We start from the raw sequence: 21,626 nt of genomic DNA, 5'->3' as shown, positions 1-21,626 counted from the left end.
ATTCATCTGGACCAAACAGTAGCTCAGAATCTAACCTCACAGAAAAAACTACATCATCATCTTTTTTAGAGCTTCCAACCATCATGGGAGAATCTCCACAACTGTGGCCCAGACTTCCAAATCCGATTGGACAACCGAGCCCTCTGACAATCTCTTCCCCTGTTAGGGCTCAAAAGAGGCAAGCCCCCAGCCCAGAGGAAAAAGGAAAAGGGGAAAAAGAGGGGGCAAAAAGACCAAATCGGGAACCCTCAGTTTAAATAAAAATACCATAGCCAAAAAAACGATTTTTAACTTATCTGTATACAAACTCAAGGATACAGAAGAACAAGTATTATGTAAAGGCCTCTCATTTTGTCCCACAAAACCCTCAAGTTTATACGAATTATTCGTAGATCTTAATTCTTTCACAAGAAAATTGACACTAAAGCGGCACTTTGCCATAAAGAAACTACGGAATAACCTGGAAACCAGAGATAAACCAACTACACCGATAATTGTAGGTATAGAAGCCGCATGTGTGCGCAATAGTGTTATAGTCTTGTAAGACTTCCCCTCTTATCCTGGATATGTATATATTTATTCATATTAATGACCCATTTATTTATTTATGGATGATTGATGTGTATAATTTATTTTATTACTTTTATAATCTTGATAGATCTGTTTTATATTTGAAATGTATTATGATGTATAGAAATATAGAAATTTTAGATATACTCTGCGGTAATGTTATCTGAGAGCTGCCATTTATCTTTAAAGGCACTTGTATTGACCTGAGGAAGCGGCTGAGAGCCGAGAAACGCGTTGTCGAAGTGCACCATTTACAATAATAAAAATTTGAAAGCCTAATCGTATACTCCGACGTGCTTTATTACTAATATAAGCCTTAGATATAGGAGTGGAAGACAGTGGAGTTGTCATTGGGGTAGATGCTTCTTGGGAGGTGTAGACTAGAGGTATTTAGAATGTGTTGAAATGGAGTGGAGAAATAATAATTCTACAATGTGAATGGGGTATGGGGCATGTGGGTATATAATGTTAGTGTAATTCATGGTCAGTAGGGGATGTACTGCATGAGTTTAGCTGCAGTTGAATGAGGGATGTGGTTATGCCTCTGTTCGTGAGCATATTTATCATTAATGCAGTCTTAAAGCAGACCTGAACTCTTGCAGAGGAGACAGGGAAAACACAGAAAAATCCACCCTGTATGTGTTTATAGAGAACAGCCTCTCTAATTCTCCCTTCTCAGCAAGTAACGAGCTAGTGTAAATTGAGCTGTTAGCTCTCTGCCAAATCTGAGCTAATATGTAAACACAGGAGGTTAACCCTTTCTGTGTTCCCAGCAAACTAGGAAGTAACCAAACTGCAGCATCTCTGAGCACATTGGATTGGACCTGATGGACTCTGAGGGAGCTGATAGACTACAGGGGGCTGGAAGAAGCACCAGGTAAGTGAAAATCCTCTTGACACTCCAGTCTCAGTGTTACTATAAACTACACTAGCATTTTATTGGTTAATCTGGGGGATTATTTGTTTAGCATAGTGAATGCTTATACTGGTGGAGATTTGAATATTGTGCAGAAGTCTATTTATTTCGGTAATTCAACTTAAAAGGTGAAACTTTTTTTGTATGAAATAGGAAGCCTTTGCAGGTGTTTTGGATGCATTAGCTGATTCACGTCTGAGCTAATATGTAAACACAGGAGGTTAACCCTTTCTGTGTTCCCAGCAAACTAGGAAGTAACCAAACTGCAGCATCTCTGAGCACATTGGATTGGACCTGATGGGCTCTGAGGGAGCTGATAGACTACAGGGGGCTGGAAGAAGCACCAGGTAAGTGAAAATCCTCTTGACACTCCAGTCTCAGTGTTACTATAAACTACACTAGCATTTTATTGGTTAATCTGGGGGATTATTTGTTTAGCATAGTGAATGCTTATACTGGTGGAGATTTGAATATTGTGCAGAAGTCTATTTATTTCGGTAATTCAACTTAAAAGGTGAAACTTTTTTTGTATGAAATAGGAAGCCTTTGCAGGTGTTTTGGATGCATTAGCTGATTCACGTCTGACACTTTGAGCCTAGTGTATTGAACATTTCCACAATATTCTAATGGTCTGAGATTTTGATTTTGGTATTTTCATCAGCTATAATCATCAAAATTATAACATTTATTTATTTTTTTATTTTACTTTAGTATTAATGTAGCGCTGACATATTACGCATCGCTGTATAGCCTATGTTGTCTTGTAACAAAGGCTTGAAATGTCTCGCTTTGCATGTAATGAGGCTATTTCATGTATTAGTTTCACCTTTTAAGTTAAAGAGAATCTGTACTCTAAAATTCTTACGATAAAAAGCATACTATTCTATTTATTATGTTCTCCTGGGCCCCTCTGTGCTGTTTCTGCCACTCCCTGCTGCAATCCTGGCTTGTAATTGCCATTTTATGCAGTGTTTACAAACAAAAGACATAGCAAGTGATACGCTGAGAGGAGCTTAGTGTGTGAATCATACAGAGTGTGTAGGGGGCCTGGAGAGGGTGTGTATAGCTTCTAGCGAATTACAAGCAGATTAGCACATTCCAGCCTGACTGCCTGAGCCCGACAGAGCCGACAGAGGAAAGAAGATGAAATCATATAACAGAGATAATACAGCTACTGTGCAACTAGGAAAGGATGCAGTAAGACAGAGCACATTAGAACAGGCATAGGAACTTATAGGATAGAAGAAATAAGGCTCAACATTTTGTTACAGAGTCTCTTTAAATTACTGAAATAAAAAATAAATACAAATAATTGTTTTGAGTGTTACCTTTAGGCTAAGGAACTATGGGCCCCTTTGCAAGTTTTACATTGCCCCCCCCCCCCCCAAAGAACTCTATACATAACAATTGATACAGCCCACAAAAACCTGACACCTGCCAAGGACAACCACAGTGTCAGAGGTGCAAGAAGGGGATGTGCAAAAAAATTGTTAATGATTACTAAATCATTATTACAAAGCATTTATAGAAGGTATTATTACCAGTACAGGGCCAATAAAGAGCTAATACTGTTGTTTGCGGGAGGGCCCCTTAGGGCTCTTCTGGCCCAAGGGCCCTGATGCAGTCGCAACCTCTCCACTTCCCATTGCTAATGCTATACCACTGCCTGTAGATCTAAATTCAAGTGCCTACCTATGACTGGTAAATGGTATGTTCCATGTGAACTGGTTTTATAACACTCTATAAACTTTTCCAAGTCTATGTGGAGCATATTTATTCTTTTACATTTCAGTATCCATCCAGCTGTACCAAGATGCCCGAGCTTTATGGGAAATTAAATCTGGCAATGGCTAGAAGGATGATTCCTGCCGTTCCCTGACCTACAGATGTATAGCATGTATTATTCACTTACTATGGTTCCCAGCTAAGCTCGAAAGGTTTGTGTGAAGTGGACCCCCCCCCCCCAATGAGTTTATATTTAAGACAATTTAATGGCTTTGTAAAATTCAACGCACCTTACAGAAATATGATCTCTTCGCCATAATGAGACCTATTCAAGATTTATCAAAACCGAGTGCAAGCTTCCTCCCTTTTTTCAAGGTCATATTTCATTGATTTAATTTGCATTGAAATTGCCCGGGATTTGGAGTTGTGCAGTGACTTGAATGATTTTCTATCAAGTTCGGCGAGAATGTCTAATGAGCAACCTCACATAAAGAACATAATGTTAAAACTTAATGTGGTGACAGGAGAATGCAATTAATAGCAAAGTGGAAATGCAAACGCCGAGAGATAAAGCAGCAGAAATGAATATGGGATTATTTGGATACTGTAGCGGCTCAGCTGCTGTAGTAAAAGGAAAATAATGTGGCGGCTGAACATCGGCAAGTTTGGCACAGGATACGTTTCTGTTGTATTAGAATAGAAAGCCTCAAGGATGGGAATAAGACCAGGGGCGCCGCGTAACTATAAAGCATGGGGGCCCCAAGTAAAAACTTTCAAGGACCCCCTCAAGGTTTACACCCTTTCACTTGCCAACCCCTTGTGACCCTCACAATCTGGGGACCCATCTCACAAGAGTCATAAAAGAAGTGTGGCCATCATGATTTTCACACCCATAACAAGTGTAGCCACAAAAACATCTGATCTAAAGGATGGACCCCTTTATTGGAGGGAGTGAAGTAGTAGTTGGGGCCCACTTACAGCTCTGGGCCCCCTGCAGTCGCAGGGACTGCTCCCCTTTAGTTACGCACCTGTATAAGACCCCCCTAGAGAAGATAGGAGAGACCGGGAGCCCAATGGTGCAATATTATTAGGTATAGGAGCAAAGTGTAGTGCTGGTAATTTATACTCACAAAGGTGGGTTGTAGTCCGTATAGGCTTGCAGGAAAAAAATGTCCCCACTCGGTTGTCCAGACGAGACTTGATACAGGATGGTCGCTCTCCTAGAAAACGTTATCGTTAAAACTGTAAAGCTATAAATACCTCCTCTGGAGGACTAAAACTAGACTGGTTGCTATGGTGGAGGCACCTGGTATGTCTACAGTAAAACTATAGCTACACTGGGAATGCAAAAGTTTGGGCAACCTTGTTAATTGTCATGATTTTCCTGTATAAATCGTTGGTTGTTACAATAAAAAATGTCAGTTTAATATATCATATAGGAGACACACACAGTGATATTTGAGAAGTAAAATAAAGTTTATTGGATTTACAGAAAGTGTGCAATAATTGTTTCAACAAAATTAGGCAGGTGCATAAATTTGGGCACCACAAAACAAAACAAAAAAATGGCATAAATATTTAGTAGATCCTCCTTTTGCAGAAATTAAAGCCTCTAAACGCTTCCTGTAGGATCCATTGAGAGTCTGGATTCTGGTTGAAGGTTTTTGGACCAAAGCATCTCTAGCTCATTCAGGTTTGATGGCTTCCGAGCATGGACAGCTCTCTTTAACTCACACCACAGATTTTCAATTATATTCAGGTCTGGGGACTGAGATGGCCATTCCAGAACATTGTACTTGTTCCTCTGCATGAATGCCTTAGTGGATTTTGAGCAGTGTTCAGGGTCGTTGTCTTGTTGAAAGATCCATCCTTTTTTATATATTATTTTCTGCATTGTTCCACTTTTTTTCCTGGAATATTAAATCGTTATTTAATAAGTTTGACTTCTGCTGCACTAAACTAACGCTCATAGCCTGGAAAGAGAGACTGCAGTGTAACTTGCATTACAAGTTCCGTGCCTGATTGTGCCATACTACTGTACGATTGTATAGTGTGTGCGTGGCGTTCCCGTATTCGGCCTAAAGCGCAAAGCTGACCCGAATACGGAACTGCGGATTGCGTGCTGATCACTCGACAGCAGAGTGGAAGTGTCTAGCGGCAGCTAGTGGTGGCAGTGAGAAGTGTTCTGAGGGGTCACAGCCTTGTTTTAGCTTGAATAAGGCTGCTTCTCGCTTGATCTGGTCAAACCCGCAGTCGGGAACCGTATACGCAGGCGTGCCACGGGGCCGGCTCCTGACACACAGTGACTCCATCTGCAGCAAGATGATGTTGTAGGTCTTTGGTACTGGTCTGTGGGTTGACTCTGACTGTTCTCACCATTCATCGCTTCTGTCTATCCGAGATTTTTCTTGGTCTGCCACTTCGACCCTTAACTTGAACTAAGACTGTGGTCTTCCATTTCCTCAATATGTTCCTAACTGTGAAAACAGACAGCTGAAATCTCTGAGATAGCTTTCTGTATCCTTCCACTAAACCATGATGGTGAACAATCCTCGTCTTCAGTTCATTTGAGAGTTGTTTTGAGACCCCTATTTTGCTACTCTTCAGAGAAAGTTAAAAGAGGAGGGAAACTTACAAATGACCCCCTTAAATACTTTTTCTCATTACTGGATTCACTGGTGTATGTAGGTCAGGAATCACTGACCTTACTAAGCCAATTTGAGTTCAAATAATTAGTTCTAAAGGTTTTGGAATCAATAAAATGACAACAGTGCCCAAATTTATGCACCTGCCTAATTTTGTTTAAAGAATGATTGCACACTTTCTGTAAATCCAATAAACTTCATTTCACTTCTCAAATATCACTGTGTGTGTCTCCTATATAATATATTTAACTGACATTTTTTATCGTAACAACCAACGATTTATACAGAAAAATCATGACGCTTAACAAGGTTGCCCAAACTTTCGCATCCCACTGTATGCACTATATATTATCAAAGAAGATATAAAGAGGTAATCGTTTACTTCTCTAGAAGATATGAAAACCAGTAAACTGGAAAAAGATGTATTCGACACTAAAGATGTGACAACATGTTTCACGGGTATATATCCGCTTCCTCGGGTCAATTCAAAAGGTTGTGTCTTTATATATAGCAGCAGTGAGCACCTTTCAGAGATAACCTTTTTATATCTTCTTTGATAATATGTACTATATATAGCTATAGTTTTACTATAGACATACCAGGCACCATAGCAACGAGTATTGTATTAAAACAGTCTCTAAGATAGGCAATAAAAGCAGGGTCGGTACTCCTGTTAGGGCCAACTGGGCAATTGCCCAGAGACAACAGGAGGACTACAGAGCAGCAGAGAGTGGTGATGAGAAGAGATGGTGGACAACAGCTCATATGCAGCCCTCCTTTCTTCAGAAGACTCCTTTTCTTTTCAAATGTTTTATTGGTTTTCAATGAAGATAAACATACAAACACTTCCGTATTGCAGAAGACAACTGAAACAATGCTTCCCTTCTCAACCCATCCCCCCCCCTTTCCTCCTTCCAAGAACTCCTCCCCCACCCATTTTCACTCTCTCTTCTCATTTAGTTAGTGCAGATGTGCTCTTTTATTTAACCAGATCCCTTGCCTATATTAAGAGTCTGGTTGAGCTGTCGAGGTCATAGCTAGTTCCAGCCGGCCTAGGGTGCCTTTCAGTTGCTCCGTTGCATACCAAGAGGTATACTTGAAGGGGCTCACCAATACATGTAAGTCGTAATTGTACATGGTTTGTAGCAGGTATGTTTTCCAACGCGCGAAAAAATGTTTCGTTGACTTCTCCTTATGTTTGTAGGCCTCCAATTTATTTAGTAGCATATGCTTCAATTCCTCTTTTAAGTCCCAGATAGTAGGCATTGTAGCATAAATCCACCTGTGGTAAATTGACTTTTGGGCTGCTAACAAGACTCCTCTTCTAATACCAAGGAACCAGAGTAGTCTACATGGTGTACAGAAGCTTTTTCCCTCACCTCCACACTTGAGTCTGTATTATAAATCTCTTCTTGGAGATTATTTATGTGCTAATTTTACGTGAAATTTCCTTTTTAAACTATCAATGATCGTTAACCCACCTTGTATGAAATCTAACTTTATTTTATGGTCTACATACTGCGCCCAACTCTTCAATCAATAACTTTAAATTCCCAGTTCAAATTGAGCGTAACCCTGGAAAATTGGCAGTTTAGGGTGACAAAGGTTATTTATTCTATAAAACAGTTGTTTAAACAGGTTAATGTCACATCATAGCAAAAGGTCAAAACAAACCTATTGCCTACCCAGCTGAGAGTTTTTAAGATACCTTCAGCTTAAATGCTTTATCGATCGAGGACTACAAACCTACCTAATAATCATTCTGACTAATCTATATAGATGGCCCAATCAACGATGATTTAAACACCAAAGTATTTAAAACAGTCCACTTTCCTGAATTAATTCCTTGTATGAAATGGAAGGGTTTCTTTAGCCAGGGGCTATGCTTCAGTGGAACATTCTCTTCCTCTTGATGGCCAAAACCTTCTAAAATGTCAATATGAAGGTGAAAAGCCTACTAGATCCTTTATGAATGGTACAGAACACAAGAATACCAATTGCCTGGCGTCCTAATGATCTTTCATGCATCACTAGTGTCTAAATGACATGCCTGATACAAGCATACAGCAAATTCAAACAAACACAAGTCAAATAGCTGATCTGCATTCTTGTCTATGACTAAAAGTATTAAAGTCAAGGGATCAACAGGACAGCCAGGCAAATTGTGTTATTTAAATGGGAATAAATATTTCAGCCTCCATATACCTCTCACTTCCGGTGTCCTTTACAGATTATGTAAGTAAAACGTTTAATTAAATGTCTTTTTGAAATGTAACTATTTGTAAAATATATAAAACTTTTCAAATGTTTTATACTCACCCGATTCTCCTAATCATTATGGTGACAAAATGCTTCTGAATGAACAGCAGCTTTGGGAAAGCTTTGATGATGGCAACTTCGTTCATTCCCATTGCCTTTCCACTTTTCAGAGCAGATGTAGATTTTTAGTGACCATAATAATGGGAAAGAATCTCCATGGCTTCAGGTAGCTACTACTGCAGTGATCAGAAGAGTATCTTTAGAAATCAGAGGAGGACTTGTAAGAAGAAGAACTGGGATGACATTTTTTTCTTAGTGTTTTGGCTTTTATTAACTTTAGCCTTGAAGTTCACAATAAAACACGCAATTATAAACTGGAGCAGAAGGCGAGATTAAGTGTTGTGAGATTGGCTAATCTGTTTTCCCTCCCACAGAGGTGAGGCCAATCGGAAGGCATGGATCTAAGTGACCATAGGTTTGCACGAGTGCATCCCGCAAGGGTTGTTTGGCTTTGCTACTTAAAGGACTTCCGAGGCCAAAATTAATAAAATCACACTATACCTTTTTTTTTGCAGAATCCACGGAGGACGTCCTGCCCGTCCTCCGCTCTGTTCCGCCATCAATGCACGTCTTATTGTTCCCCTACGGCTCGGCCCGACCCCACCGAACGGGTCGCATGGATGCCACCTCTAATATGGCCGCCGCCTTGCTCCGCGGCTGCGCAGTACGCTTTGTCGCTAGCGCGACTGCGCAGCCTATTGCCCGCCTCCCGCCGCGTACTAGGTCCCGGCATGCTCCCCAAGCGTACGTCGGGCGGGCGCACACAGGCTGCGCAGTCGCGCTAGCGACAAAGCGTACTGCGCAGCCGCGGAGCAAGGCGGCGGCCATATTAGAGGTGGCATCCATGCGACCCGTTCGGTGGGGTCGGGCCGAGCCGTAGGGGAACAATAAGACGTGCATTGATGGCGGAACAGAGCGGAGGACGGGCAGGACGTCCTCCGTGGATTCTGCAAAAAAAAGGTATAGTGTGATTTTATTAATTTTGGCCTCGGAAGTCCTTTAACGGACAACAGATTGCAACTCTTAGGGATACTCCAACAGTGACAGAGAGAACAGAAGATACCATGACATGGAGAACCAGGAGGCTAAGTCCAGGGACATGCTGAGTCAAGGCAGGCAGCTGATACAAGCCACAACAAACAAGCCAAGTTCAGGGGCAGGCGGAGAACTTTCAGAAGCGAGGTTCCAAGAAGGTCAATGTAGGCACAGTTTGGAGAAGGTATATTGGCTACATTTGCGTAAACATCAGGCAGGCAACAAAGTAAAAGGCTGATGTCAAACCAGGTACGTAACTAGAGGGGAGCAGTCTTTGCAATCATGGAGGGGTGGGCTCAGAGCTGTGGGGGTCCGCGACCCATAACTACTAACCTTCCCTTCCTCCGATACAGGGGACTATACTTCAAATCAGGTGTTTTTGTGGCTGCACTTGCTATGGGTGTGCTATGGGTGTGGAGATCATGATGGCCACACTTGTTTTATAACCCTTTTGAGATACGCCCCAAGGCCGTGAAGAGCACCAAGGGTAGGCAAGGGAAGGTGTGTGAACATTGGGGCCCCCATCAAAGTTTTACTGGGGGGGGGGGGGGCATGAATTGTAGTTACACCACTGGGTCAAACCATAAAAGCAAATCAAGGATAGTTAGGCAAACTGGGTCAAAAGTGGATAAACAATCAAGGAACAGGATTGGCAACACACAGCACTAGGTCACTCATATCCATGAAAGCTGACAGAGCAAGCTGCACTGAGTAATGGGAGAGGGGGCCTTTTATAGGCAAGGTGCAAGTGTTTGGACATAAATCTTTGTGCGCTGTGTACGGGCGAATGCATTTACCAAACTTTGCATACACACATGCAGAGTCGGGTGGCTTGCTGCGCATATGTGCACATGCCCTCAACCAGGGCCATGGACCCATGGGTAGTGGCATGTGTGCATACAGGAGTAAAGAGACACCCATACAGATGTTACTAGTTCAGTTTGGGTGGATATTTGGTGCACAAATTCCACACACACAATAGTGTGTATCGAAAAATCTAATCAGCAATGATTATTAGTATTTATTATTATTTAGTATTTATATAGCGCCGACATCTTCCGCACCACTGTACAACGTATATTGTCTTGTCACTTAACTGTCCCTCAGAGGGGCTCACAATCTAACCCCTACCATAGTCATATGTCTTTGTATGTATTGTGTAGCGTATGTATTGTAGTCTAGCGCCAATTTAGGGGGCAGCCAATTAACTTATCTGTATGTTTTTGGGATGTGGGAGGAAACCCATGCATACACGCAGAGAACATACAAACTCCTTTCAGATGTTGACCTGGCTGGGATTCGAACCGGGGACCTAGAGCTCCAAGGTAAGAGCGCTAACCACTACGCCACCGTGCTGCAGGAATGCAGGTTAGTAGGAATAGCAGGGATGCTTCATGAATGACTGAGCATCGATAACAAAACATGTGGGATTCGAGTGAAATCCACCCAAACCAGAACCAAAATAGCAATCCCAGGGAAGAGTTGTTACAATATCTAAATTCTTCACATTCTTAGTGAATGAAGCCAGTGCATTTTTGATGGTGTAAGATTTCTGAACGTTGTGCAACAACAAGGCTGGTCCAGAGGAGGGTAAACAAATAAGACAGATGTAGATGTATCTATCTCAGGATAATTCCTTGCAGAACCTTGTAATTCCATCTGGATCAGGGGCATAGCAATAGCCATACCAGCTGTTATGGGGCAATGGAGCAGAGTGGGCCTAGGTGATACTTGATTACTCACTATGAACTTTCTTGTGTTCCTCCGCCTTCTCAGTGCCCATGGACTATAAGCAGTGCACATTGCACGAGAATGTAAATAGCCATTTAACTCATATCCATAGGGTAGGGGCAGGCGGCATAACTTGGTGTTTTTCTCCGGGGAGAGAGGGAAGGCGGGGCTAGGCCCCAGAATGTGAGTGATGCGGGGTCTTCATGATGGCCAAAAGGAGCCAGGCATATAGAAGCTATTTATACAGCAATTTCAGGATCACAACCTCAGGATATAAAGAAAACTCTGAGAATTTCACGTTGGCCACATGGAAAGCAGCTATTTCTATGACCGGAGGTACACTTTAAGGGAAGACGGAACTTCCCCAGTAGACAGAACAAAATATACATGCCTATATAAAGTAGATCAAACAGGAACCTTTAATTGCGAGTGCCAAAGAGTCTGCTGAGCTCCAGAAGGAAGTCCGCCCACCAGGCGGCTGATGTGACATAGAGTGTGTCACCAACACGAACAATGAGGGAAAAAAACATAAAAAACTTCTAAGGGATCAAATGACCAACAATAGGCAAAAAGATAAAAGAAAGAAGCTCATCATCGTGCTACATAGGAAACAATAAACCAAGTCTTACAGTCCACAGTATTAACAAAAGAAGAAGATGAACTAAAATACCCACTCCATGAAAGAAAAAATACATTTCTCCAGCACAGATTTTGTTGCCGATTTTCTTGATACATACCGTTATATCTATATTCCACAATGTCAAGCGCACATCCACATAGACAGATACTGTATTATTCAACTTTTCATAACTCCATAGCTTCTTTTTTATTATCACCAGTATATATATGACGATATCCTCCACCACTAGCACCCTTCTGTGAATAGACTCACCAGATATCTCTGACCACTGTTAGATTGGTCAGATATGCACAATATGGAGAAAGCCTTGAAGCCTCAGTTTCCTGGTGCCTCTATTGTTGTGGATATCCCATATCATGCAGGATTTTCAGCATTCCATATCTTGCTTTGTAATTACCTCAAAGAAATATCTCTCATAGCGTGATACCGTTTAAAATCAATAAAAGGTTATTCTTAAAGAGGCACTTAAGTCACTTCCGGTTTCGCCGTCAGGACCTGACAGGCTGGGAACGCGAATGATTCTTCGCGTTCTCAGCCACAATAGCGCCCTATATGTTGCTATAGCAGCCCTCTATGCTGCTATAGAAACATAGAGGGAGCTATTGTGGCAGGGAACGCAAAGAATCAGTCGCGTTCCCAGCCTGTCGGCTCCTGACGGCGAAACCAGAAGTGGTCGCCGGTGGGTCCAAGAGCACGCTACAGGTAAGCCCAGATGTATTTTATTCCATCCCTGCTGCATTCTGATGCCAGTACTTTGCTCTCCCACTTTTTAGCATCAGAATTTGGCTTCAGTCAGATGGAATAAAAAATGGAAACTGCCAAGAAAATAATTCTCTTTATTTACCATATAAAATTCACTAGCTGACCCTGCTGCTTTAAAAATGCCATACCAAGACCCTGGAGTTGGCTTCTTCTTGTCCCATTTTGTTGCTAAGAGCTATAACAGAAGTCACAAGGTTTCTACAAACTGGATGTGCTGCGCTAACTGGACTTTGTGAACTGGACCAGGGAAAAAAGGAAAACAGTATTTTTTTTTCACATACTTAAATTCAGTTTTATACTTGCAAAATATATTATTATTTTCTATAAATTGGTGCTTTACAAGATCTTGGTACTTCTTCAGAAATGCCACAAATGCGCAAGGTCTCTGTTGTTCGGATCCTCTTGTCTCTCCTGAGTCCTGCAGAGTTCCCCAACCCTGTCCTCAAGGCCCACCAACAGTACGTTTTGCAGAAAACCACAAACATGCACAGGTGAGGTAATTGAGCTGATTAACTACCGTATTTTTCGGACTATAAGACGCTCCTGACCATAAGACGCACCTAGGTTTAGAGGACAAAAACCAGGGGGAAAAAATGATCTACTAAACCTGGTGCATCCATGGTAAAGGGGCATCTTGTGGGTTATGCCCACTTTGTACCTCATGTTCCCTTTTACCTTTTTTGTCCCCCTTGTCCTCCTGTGCCCCCCATGTGTTCACCTCTGTCCTCCTTGTGTCCTCCTCTATGCCCCTTTGTGTCCCCTTTATGTCCTTCTCTATGCCCCTTTGTGTCTCTGTGTCCTCCGTTTGTCCCCCTGTGTCCTCCTCAGCATGGGCACAGTACAGGGAGTCTCCGACATTGCTGCGGGTTGGAGGTTCGTATTGGCAGGCGTTCACAAGACAGGAACTCCCTGCATTTGGACTATAAGACGCAGAGACTTTTTTCCCCCACTTTTGGTGGAGAAAAGGCGAGTCTTATAGTCCAAAAAATACAGTACCTCTGTAGATTTCCACAAAACATGCACTGTTGGAGGGCCTTGAGGACAGGGTTAGGGAACACTGCCTTAGAGGACTGCCTTGGGCACAGTAGGAGTTCAGTCCATCCAGCCCATATTCCAGGACAGGCACTCTCTTCACATTAGCTGTAATCTCCTCTCTCAGCTCACCCACAGTCTCTGGCATAAAGCTTTGGTTAGTTTATCAAGCATTCCAAATAGTGATCCAGATCTGTGTGAGGCCCCTGTACACTTTTTCTGCGTTATGTTACCATTTCTGCATGCAGGGTAATGCAACAGCAATGAAAGTGTATAGGGCCCAGTACACTTTCCGCTTCTTTGTGCCGAGAGCATCTGATTCAACACTAACCAGTTTCTAAGTCAACAGTGCATTATCGTACGACTTCCGCAGAGACAGAATGCATTGAAGTCAATGCACGATGCAGAAATTATACATTTGTTGGCGCCAGCAAAGAGGCGCCCATGCACAGAATGATGCCAGGAAGGAAGGCAGGAACCCCAGTGACATACTTCCTGTCCATCAATGGAATGGCCGGCGAGGGCATGCAGGAGTGTGCAAGCAGTGTGTGGGGGGCTAAGGGCAGCACTATGCAGATGATCCTGTCGGTGCACTCTGCCGTAGGGTCATATGAATAGATTTTTTTGGCGTTGGGGTGTGACGCAAGGGGGCAGAACATCACACTGCAACTCTATACCCAAATGTAAAAGCAGCCTCAACAGCAGCATGTAAATTCCCCTTTCTGGCATTACTAGGAGTCAACAGAAGTTCTCTGACCGTGTCAGTGTTACAGCGCCACCTGGTGGTGGAAAAGACTCTTCCATCACCCCTCTTTTACCACCGGGTGGAGCTGTAATGCTGACATGGTGTCCTGGATCCCGAACACATGTCATATCAGGAAGATGTTTGTCGCTGCTGCACAGAAGGAAGAAGAAGCAGATCCAGCCGTCCGTACGGGTATATATGAAACCTCCCTGCCGCCCACTCTGCATACCCTGCCGAGCCTGCACACTTTCCCAGCAGCAGGAAGAATGTAGCCCTGCAGCCAAATAAAGTTTTACTTTTTTTGGCAGATAAAGGGTTAAAGGATATCTGAAGTTAAATACTTACCCAAGTAGTGGGAAGCCTCATGATGGTCCAGAGGCGTACATGGCACTTTGCAGCCCAGTCGCTTTGGCGCAGGGTGAGCCGAATGACGTCTCTCTCCACTGTCGGTGAAATACCGGGTGGTGTTATTTACTATTCCCCCTCCGAGTCATAGCAACTCGGCGGGAGAAGGAATTTGGGGTCCGGCAATCACAAGCTATAGCGGGGCTCCAGAGTCAGGCGCTACACGACACACGTTTTGTGCCAAGAAACCCTGCCTTGGGTCCAGAGGCTTGCTGGGTCCTTCTCCAGCTGACCATTCCAGTGCAGGGCCCCTTTTTACCTATTCTACTCAAACAAGTCAAATAGGATTCTTTTAGCTGCAAACTGTGGATGAGAGCATCTGGACAGGCCATGCACGAGCAAGGATGAAAAAAAAAACCACCGACAAGCAGCATCATTCAAATGGGAATGTGACAAAACCTTACTGGCACAAACCCGGTCCATGGTAACAAGCACACCCAGATGATGACAAGGGAACCTGCAATGGGTGAGCTTTATTAAGAGCTGGGAAGCTTCAGGGCGTATGTATTTGTACACTGCCGGTGGCGGTGAGCTGGACGCAGGGTGAGCCAAATGGCGGCTCACCCTGATGCTGCTCAAATCCCCGGAGTAACCCCCCCCCCCCCCCCCGAGTTGTAACAACTCGAAGGGAGGGAACCCTGATTTACCCTTACGTGCCCCTTGAAGTATAACATTACTGCTATGGTGGTGCATTGCTTTGGCGCTCAGCGCTAAGTGCATTGTGCTGGAACCATCTGCTTCGAGCTTCTGGACTATCCAGCTTCCAACTAGGGAGGTAAGTAATTAAACCCCCCTCCCCTTCCCACTTCAGATTTGCTTTAACAGATGAATCCAATATATAAAGTCCAAATCACACTTTGCAGTCTCCCATCAATGGCACGGAAGTACACTGAATGAAGTGGATATCATTAGTAAGTAAATCAGTATCCGTTGTGCCGTGCATTATTATGCCACAGATAATGAAAGATATTAAAAGTATGCTTAAATAATGGAAGCTCTCCGGTCCTTGAGTTCTGCTGCCGGCGTTTTAATTGAGCAGAAAGGCTTCCGTCAGGCAGAAGGGTTCTACCACTGAACAGAACACAGAGGAAATACTTTAACGTCCTTATTAAAGCTATCAGAAAGCGCAGTCTTCAATAATGACAGGGTGCTTAAAAAAAACGAAGGGGTGCTTCAGAGCTGCCGATCGTTAACCATCCATCTGCACCGAAAACATTTAGGTAAGCAAAATACAAAAAGGACAAGAAAAAAGTACAAGTCAGCCAGATGCGGGCAGAGATACTCGAATGCGAAATGGCAGCAATCCCAAATCAATTAAACCTTATTACTGCGGGGAAGACTCCATACGTGCCGTTCCAAATCTTCAAGATGAAGACAAGTCAGCTTAATAAGAGAGGCCAAGGAACTGAAAGAAATTATTCTCAAGCACACAAAAAGGAGAATTGGGATGATGAGGGAGATAAAATGAGCCTTGCTGGTGATCAAAGGACGGCAGATGTCATGTAGATCTTTTATGGGGGGTCACCACTGTATAAGGTAGAGAAAATGAGGGTCTAAGAGTGACTTTTATCCGCAGAAGTTAACAATGAACTAGTAGGAACAAACTGAAAACATCTGGCTAGAATTCATGTAAAAGTTTTATAGTGAAAGCAAAGGGAAAAAGATATTGGAATAGTCTAGTGTTCAGGGGCCGGTCACAATGACTTTTCAAAATACCAATGGCTCGGGGCAACAATAAAATAAGTTGGAGCACCTCTGTGATGAAAAAGGTCATGTGTATCAGAGATATGAATTGCGGTCTTGTTTTTAAAGGATACCCGAACTGACATGTGACATGATGAGATAGACATGTGTATGCACAGTGCCTAGCACACAAATAACTATGCTGTGTTCCTTTTTTTTCTTTTTCTGCCTGAAAGAGTTAAATATCAGGTATATAAGTGGCCGACTCACTCCTGACTCAGACAGGAAGTGACTACAGTGTGACCCTCACTGATAAGAAATTCCAACTATAAAACACTTTCCTAGCAGAAAATGGCTTCTGAGAGCAAGAAAGAGGTAAAAAGGGGAATTTTTTTATTAGTGAGGGTTACACTGTAGTCACTTCCTGTCTGACTCAGGACTGAGTCAGCCACTTACATACCTCATATTTAACTCGTTCAGGCAGAGAAAGAAAAAAAAGGAACACAGCATAGTTATTTGTGTGCTAGGCACTCTACATACACATGTCTATCTCATCAGGTCACATATCACTTCGGGTATCCTTTAAGCTTGTGAAAACTGTGCAGTGCAAGTATTTCTTAAAGTGACCCTAAAGTGAGATTTTTTAAATAAAAGTTATATATTCACATATTTAGAAGGAAGGCTCTGCATCCCATAGAGCCTTCCCAATCCTCTCCAGTAATTCCAGCAGTGTCCTCCATTTGAAACTATTCAAACTGCAGGGTTAATAGCTTTTCTGGACTCTTCATCAGAATCAGAATCCTTTACTTTGCCAAGTACAAACAGGGCTTGTACCCGGAATTGGTTTTGGCTCATATAGGTTCTGGAAGGATGGGGGGGGAATAATGTCCAAAAGCCAAGAGCCTGGGCTGCCATACTGCGGCACCACCAGTCACACTTGGCAATCATCTGTCATCCCTAAGGAGATATGGGGGGAGGAGGGCATAGGGAGGCGAAGGTTCAGCAGTGATGACCCAGTTCTTCATGACAGAAATCTGCGGTGATGGCTGACACTGCTGAGGATCCCAATTGCTGACATCTGGCAGTGCTGGCCAAGGCTGTTCCAGACAGTTTAAAAGGTGCAGTAGTGCTAATTTCTGTCACGCAGCGTGACCAAGTTTCTGTATAGACGCTAAACGTCCGTCACCTACCGCAGTTGTGCTTGTAACCCTCACCTCCACACGCCACTCCAGCACTAGGCACCCCACAAGGAGGATTTCAATATACCCATCAATGAACCCAAGAACTCTGTTGCGACCTGGCTACTCACCATAGCCAACTCACATGGCCTAGTACAACACACCAACGCCCCCACTCACACTGCACGTCACACTCTCGACCTTATATTCACTAAATCCACCACCATTGCAGACCTCGACATCGCACCATTTCCACCCTCAGACCATTACCTTCTCGCCTTCAACCTCCTCACGGAAGGCACCTCCAAACTACCCGCCCACCCACCTGGTCGATGGCAGCGAGACCTACGCAAGCTCAACCCTGGCGTCCTTGCTGACTCCCTCCATGGCCTATCCTCCACTCTCCCCACCCTAACCTGTCCTAATCTTGCTGCAGCTCAGTATCACCAAATTCTCTCATCAGCCCTAGAGAAAGCTGCTCCACCAATATTCCGCCGCAACCGACCCCCTAACCCCCAGCCCTGGCGCACTACCCATACTCGCAACCTCCAGAGGGAAACACGCGCCACTGAACGAAAATGGCGGAAAACTCGACTAAACCAGGATTTCCTACAGTTCAAGACTAACCTGCAGCAGTTCCACACTGCCCTTGCTCATGCGAAGCAGGAATACTTTACCAAGCTCATCGGAGCACAAGCTTCCAATCCCCGGCGTCTTTTTAGCACCTTCAACTCCCTGCTTAAACCCACCCCCCCCCCCCACCTTCTGTTTCCTCCCTCTCTGCCACAGATTTAGCCACCCACTTCACCAACAAAATATTCTCCATCCGTCAGGAAATATCCAATCTTCACCTCCCACCTGCTCACAACCTACTCCTTCTCCACCCTATCCCCCCCTAACCTCCTTCACTCCTACTACCACTGAGGAGGTCAACCACCTACTGCAGACTTCCCATACCACCACCTCCCCCTTTGACCCTATCCCTTCTGATCTACTTCAGCCTCACTTCACGGATCTGGCCCCAGTCCTCACTACCATGTTTAACCTCTCCCTATCCACAGGCACCTTCCCCTCAGACTTCAAGCAGGCCACTGTACTGCCTCTGCTCAAGAAACCCTCCCTCGACCCCTCGCTACCCTCCAACTACCGCCCGATCTCCCTCCTCCCCTTCGCCTCAAAACTCCTTGAGCGTCTGGTTCACAAACGCCTGACCCAGTACCTCAATGCCAACTCACTACTAGACCCACTGCAATCTGGATTTCGGCCTGCCCACTCAACCGAAACGGCTCTCACCAAAGTGGTCAATGACCTTGCCTTAGCTAAAGCTGAAGGTAAATACACCATTCTCCTCCTCCTTGACCTTTCAGCAGCTTTTGATACAGTAGATCATCCCCTACTCCTCCAGTCCCTCCAATCCATGGGCATTCACGATCTCGCCCTGACCTGGCTTTCATCCTACCTCTCCAACCGCTCCTTCACGACCTCCTTCAATGAGTCCTCGTCCCCCAACCACCTCTCAGTGGGAGTCCCCCAAGGCTCGGTCCTTGGCTCCCTACTGTTCTCCCTATACACATCCTCCATTGGCAAGGTTATCTCCTCCATGGGTTTTAACTATCATCTGTATGCAGATGACACCCAAATCTATCTCCACACCCCTGACATATCCACCACTACCATGGACAAGGTCTCCTCCTGCCTATCTGCCATCTCCTCCTGGATGTCCGCTAGGTTCCTAAAACTAAATCTAGACAAAACGGAATTTATGATCTTCCCACCCCGGTCATCCCTGGACCTCCCAGATGTACAGGTCACTGTTAACCACACTACTATTCACCCTACCTCTCAAGCCCGCTGTCTGGGTGTCACCCTGGACTCCGCACTCTCCTTCACTCCCCACATCCAAAACCTCACAAAGTCCTGCAACTTCCACCTTCATAACATCTGTAAGATTCACCCTTTCCTGACCCCTGCCACCACCAAACTCCTCATCCATGCCCTCATAATTTCCCGCCTCGACTACTGCAATGCCCTTCTGTCTGGACTCCCTAAGACCCGAATAGCCCCACTGCAGTCCATCATGAATGCGGCTGCCAGAATTATCCACTCCTCCCATCGCTCCACCAGGGCGGCTCCCCTCCGTGAATCCCTCCACTGGCTTCCTATCCAGTCCAGAATCAGATTCAAGATATTGTGTCTGACCTACAAATCCATCCACAAAACCTGTCCAACCTACATTTCTGATCTTACTCAGAGATACACACCAAGCCGCTCACTCCGCTCCTCCAATGAACTTCGCCTGACCGTCCCCCGCATCACCCAGTCCCATGCACGCCTCCAAGACTTCTCAAGAGCCGCTCCGACACTATGGAACTCCCAACCTCCACCCATTAGGGCAGCCCCCTCCTTCAACACCTTTAAGAAGGCCCTCAAAACTCACCTTTTCACTCTTGCCTACCACCCCTCACAATTGCTCTAAACCCACAGCCGAACTCTGGTCCCCTACCTCTCGTGTCCATACCTCTCCCTCTAGATTGTAAGCCTTTGGGCAGGGTCCTCACTCCTTTTGTGTCCTACCTGATCATGCACCTCTATTACTGTGCACCCATGCTATGCATTTGAGTGAACCTAACTTGCCTAACTCCATGCTCCCATCCAGTGACTGACTAAGCATTACCTTGTACTCATACTGTGCTGTGTGATCTGGTTTTCTTGTATTCCTGTATTTTCATATTGCTGTTTGTCACCCCTAAATATTGTCTGTAACCTAAATTAATGTCCAGCGCTGCGTAATATGTTGGCGCTTTATAAATACAACAAATAAATAAATAAATAAATAAGGAGCATTACCTGGATGCACGATCTTAACCTCTTGACGACCAGCTAACGCCGATTGTCGTAAACTGGTTGTCTGCGGGTTTCCATGGAGCGGCCATTCCATGTCAGTTCACGGAGGGTGTCTCTGTGAACTGCCTGCGGCTCGCAGGCGAAATGTAAACACACGGGGAAGAAATTCCCGGTGTTTACACTGCACGGCGCTGCAGCTGCAGCAGCACCGTAAATGAGATCGGCGATCCCCAGCCTCTGATAGGCCGGGGATCGCCGCCGTTTGATAGGCTGAAGCCTATCAGAGGCGGTACAGGACGTACCGCCGTCCTGTACCGCCCACAGAGCCAGGGAGAGGGAGGGGGAATAGCGCTGCGGAGGGGGGCTTAGAGGAGCCCCTCGCAGGGCACAGCAGAGCGCCGGCGATCAGACCCCCCCCAGCAGGACATCCCCCTAGTGGGAAAGTCTGATCGCCCTGCCTGTAATACGATCTGTGCTGGGGGCTAAAGAGCCCACCCAGCACAGATCAATGGGAAACCACTTGGTCGGCAAGTGGTTAAGGAGATGCAAGTTTGGATGTCCATTGAAACAATAAACTGAGGTGTTTTCTCATGACGGAAGGTGCACACATTATTTCTCTACATGCCATGTTTGCAAAACCTCTATACCTGTTCATCGTTACACTGAGCACACGTCAGGACATCCCACATCAGTGCTGATTGTTTAGGAGTGGGTGAGACTATTTGGTTTAACCCATCCTTTTCACTGAATTAATATATATAAGTGCATTGAGGGAGTGCCGCACATTTTTTCTTCTGCCTTGGATTTAATACTTGTTAACTTTTCATTGACCATGAAGTCTGACATGTGGGTTTTAACTTCACTAAAGTTTGAGGGTGTCTTTTTCCAGTTCTTAGCAATATTCTTTTTTCATAAATAGGAATAGATATGAAGCTAATTTGCTCTGATTTTTGGATAAACCATCTATCTTGCCATGAAAAAGGGCTACCCTTTTGTAGGGTAATATGGAAAAGCGACTGGAGTAAGCCGAAAGCTCTGCTCCACAGTCGGGTAAGACCGGGGAATTGCCACCATATGTGGAACATCGTGCCCTTCCACAACTTCGAAAGAATTTCGAGTCTGCTGAGGGAGTCAGCTTCGCAAGTTTGGTTGGGACCAAGTACCACCTGGTTAAAACCTTATAGGCTGATTCCATGGCAAAGACATTGGTAGAACAGCTGGCATTTTTTGCCAGCTATCATCCCAATCCTCGTGATCTTTGTGTTATCCCTGCTCACATTCCCAGCCTGAAATGTAGGGATAAAGTCTAGAGAAATCAGTCCAGGATAGTTTAGAGCCTAGGTTCTCAACATGTGGCACGCGTACCCAAGGGGGTACTTCTGATGGTTTTAGGGGG

The 21,626-nt window shown here is 44.6% G+C and overlaps 1 protein-coding gene across 3 annotated transcripts in view; it reads left to right on the top strand.

Moving 5' to 3' along the window:
• PDGFD (platelet derived growth factor D) overlaps nt 1–21,626 on the top strand; it is a 511,155-nt gene that overhangs the window by 162,229 nt on the left and 327,300 nt on the right. Inside the window, exons 1-2 of one of the 3 annotated variants that reach the window (XM_068266883.1) lie at nt 1,375–1,447; nt 1,730–1,833. The exons of the other annotated variants lie outside the window; for them this stretch is intronic. The gene's annotated coding sequence lies outside the window, so the exon portion shown is untranslated. Of the gene's footprint in view, nt 1–1,374; nt 1,448–1,729; nt 1,834–21,626 lie in introns of those variants that run through there. 3 annotated transcript variants of the gene reach the window in all.

This window comes from Hyperolius riggenbachi, chromosome 2 (assembly GCF_040937935.1).
Source record: "Hyperolius riggenbachi isolate aHypRig1 chromosome 2, aHypRig1.pri, whole genome shotgun sequence".
In the NCBI taxonomy this organism is placed as follows: Eukaryota; Metazoa; Chordata; class Amphibia; order Anura; family Hyperoliidae; genus Hyperolius; species Hyperolius riggenbachi.
Note: the sequence above shows the minus strand (reverse complement) of the source record. Positions and strands in the feature narration are given on the sequence as shown.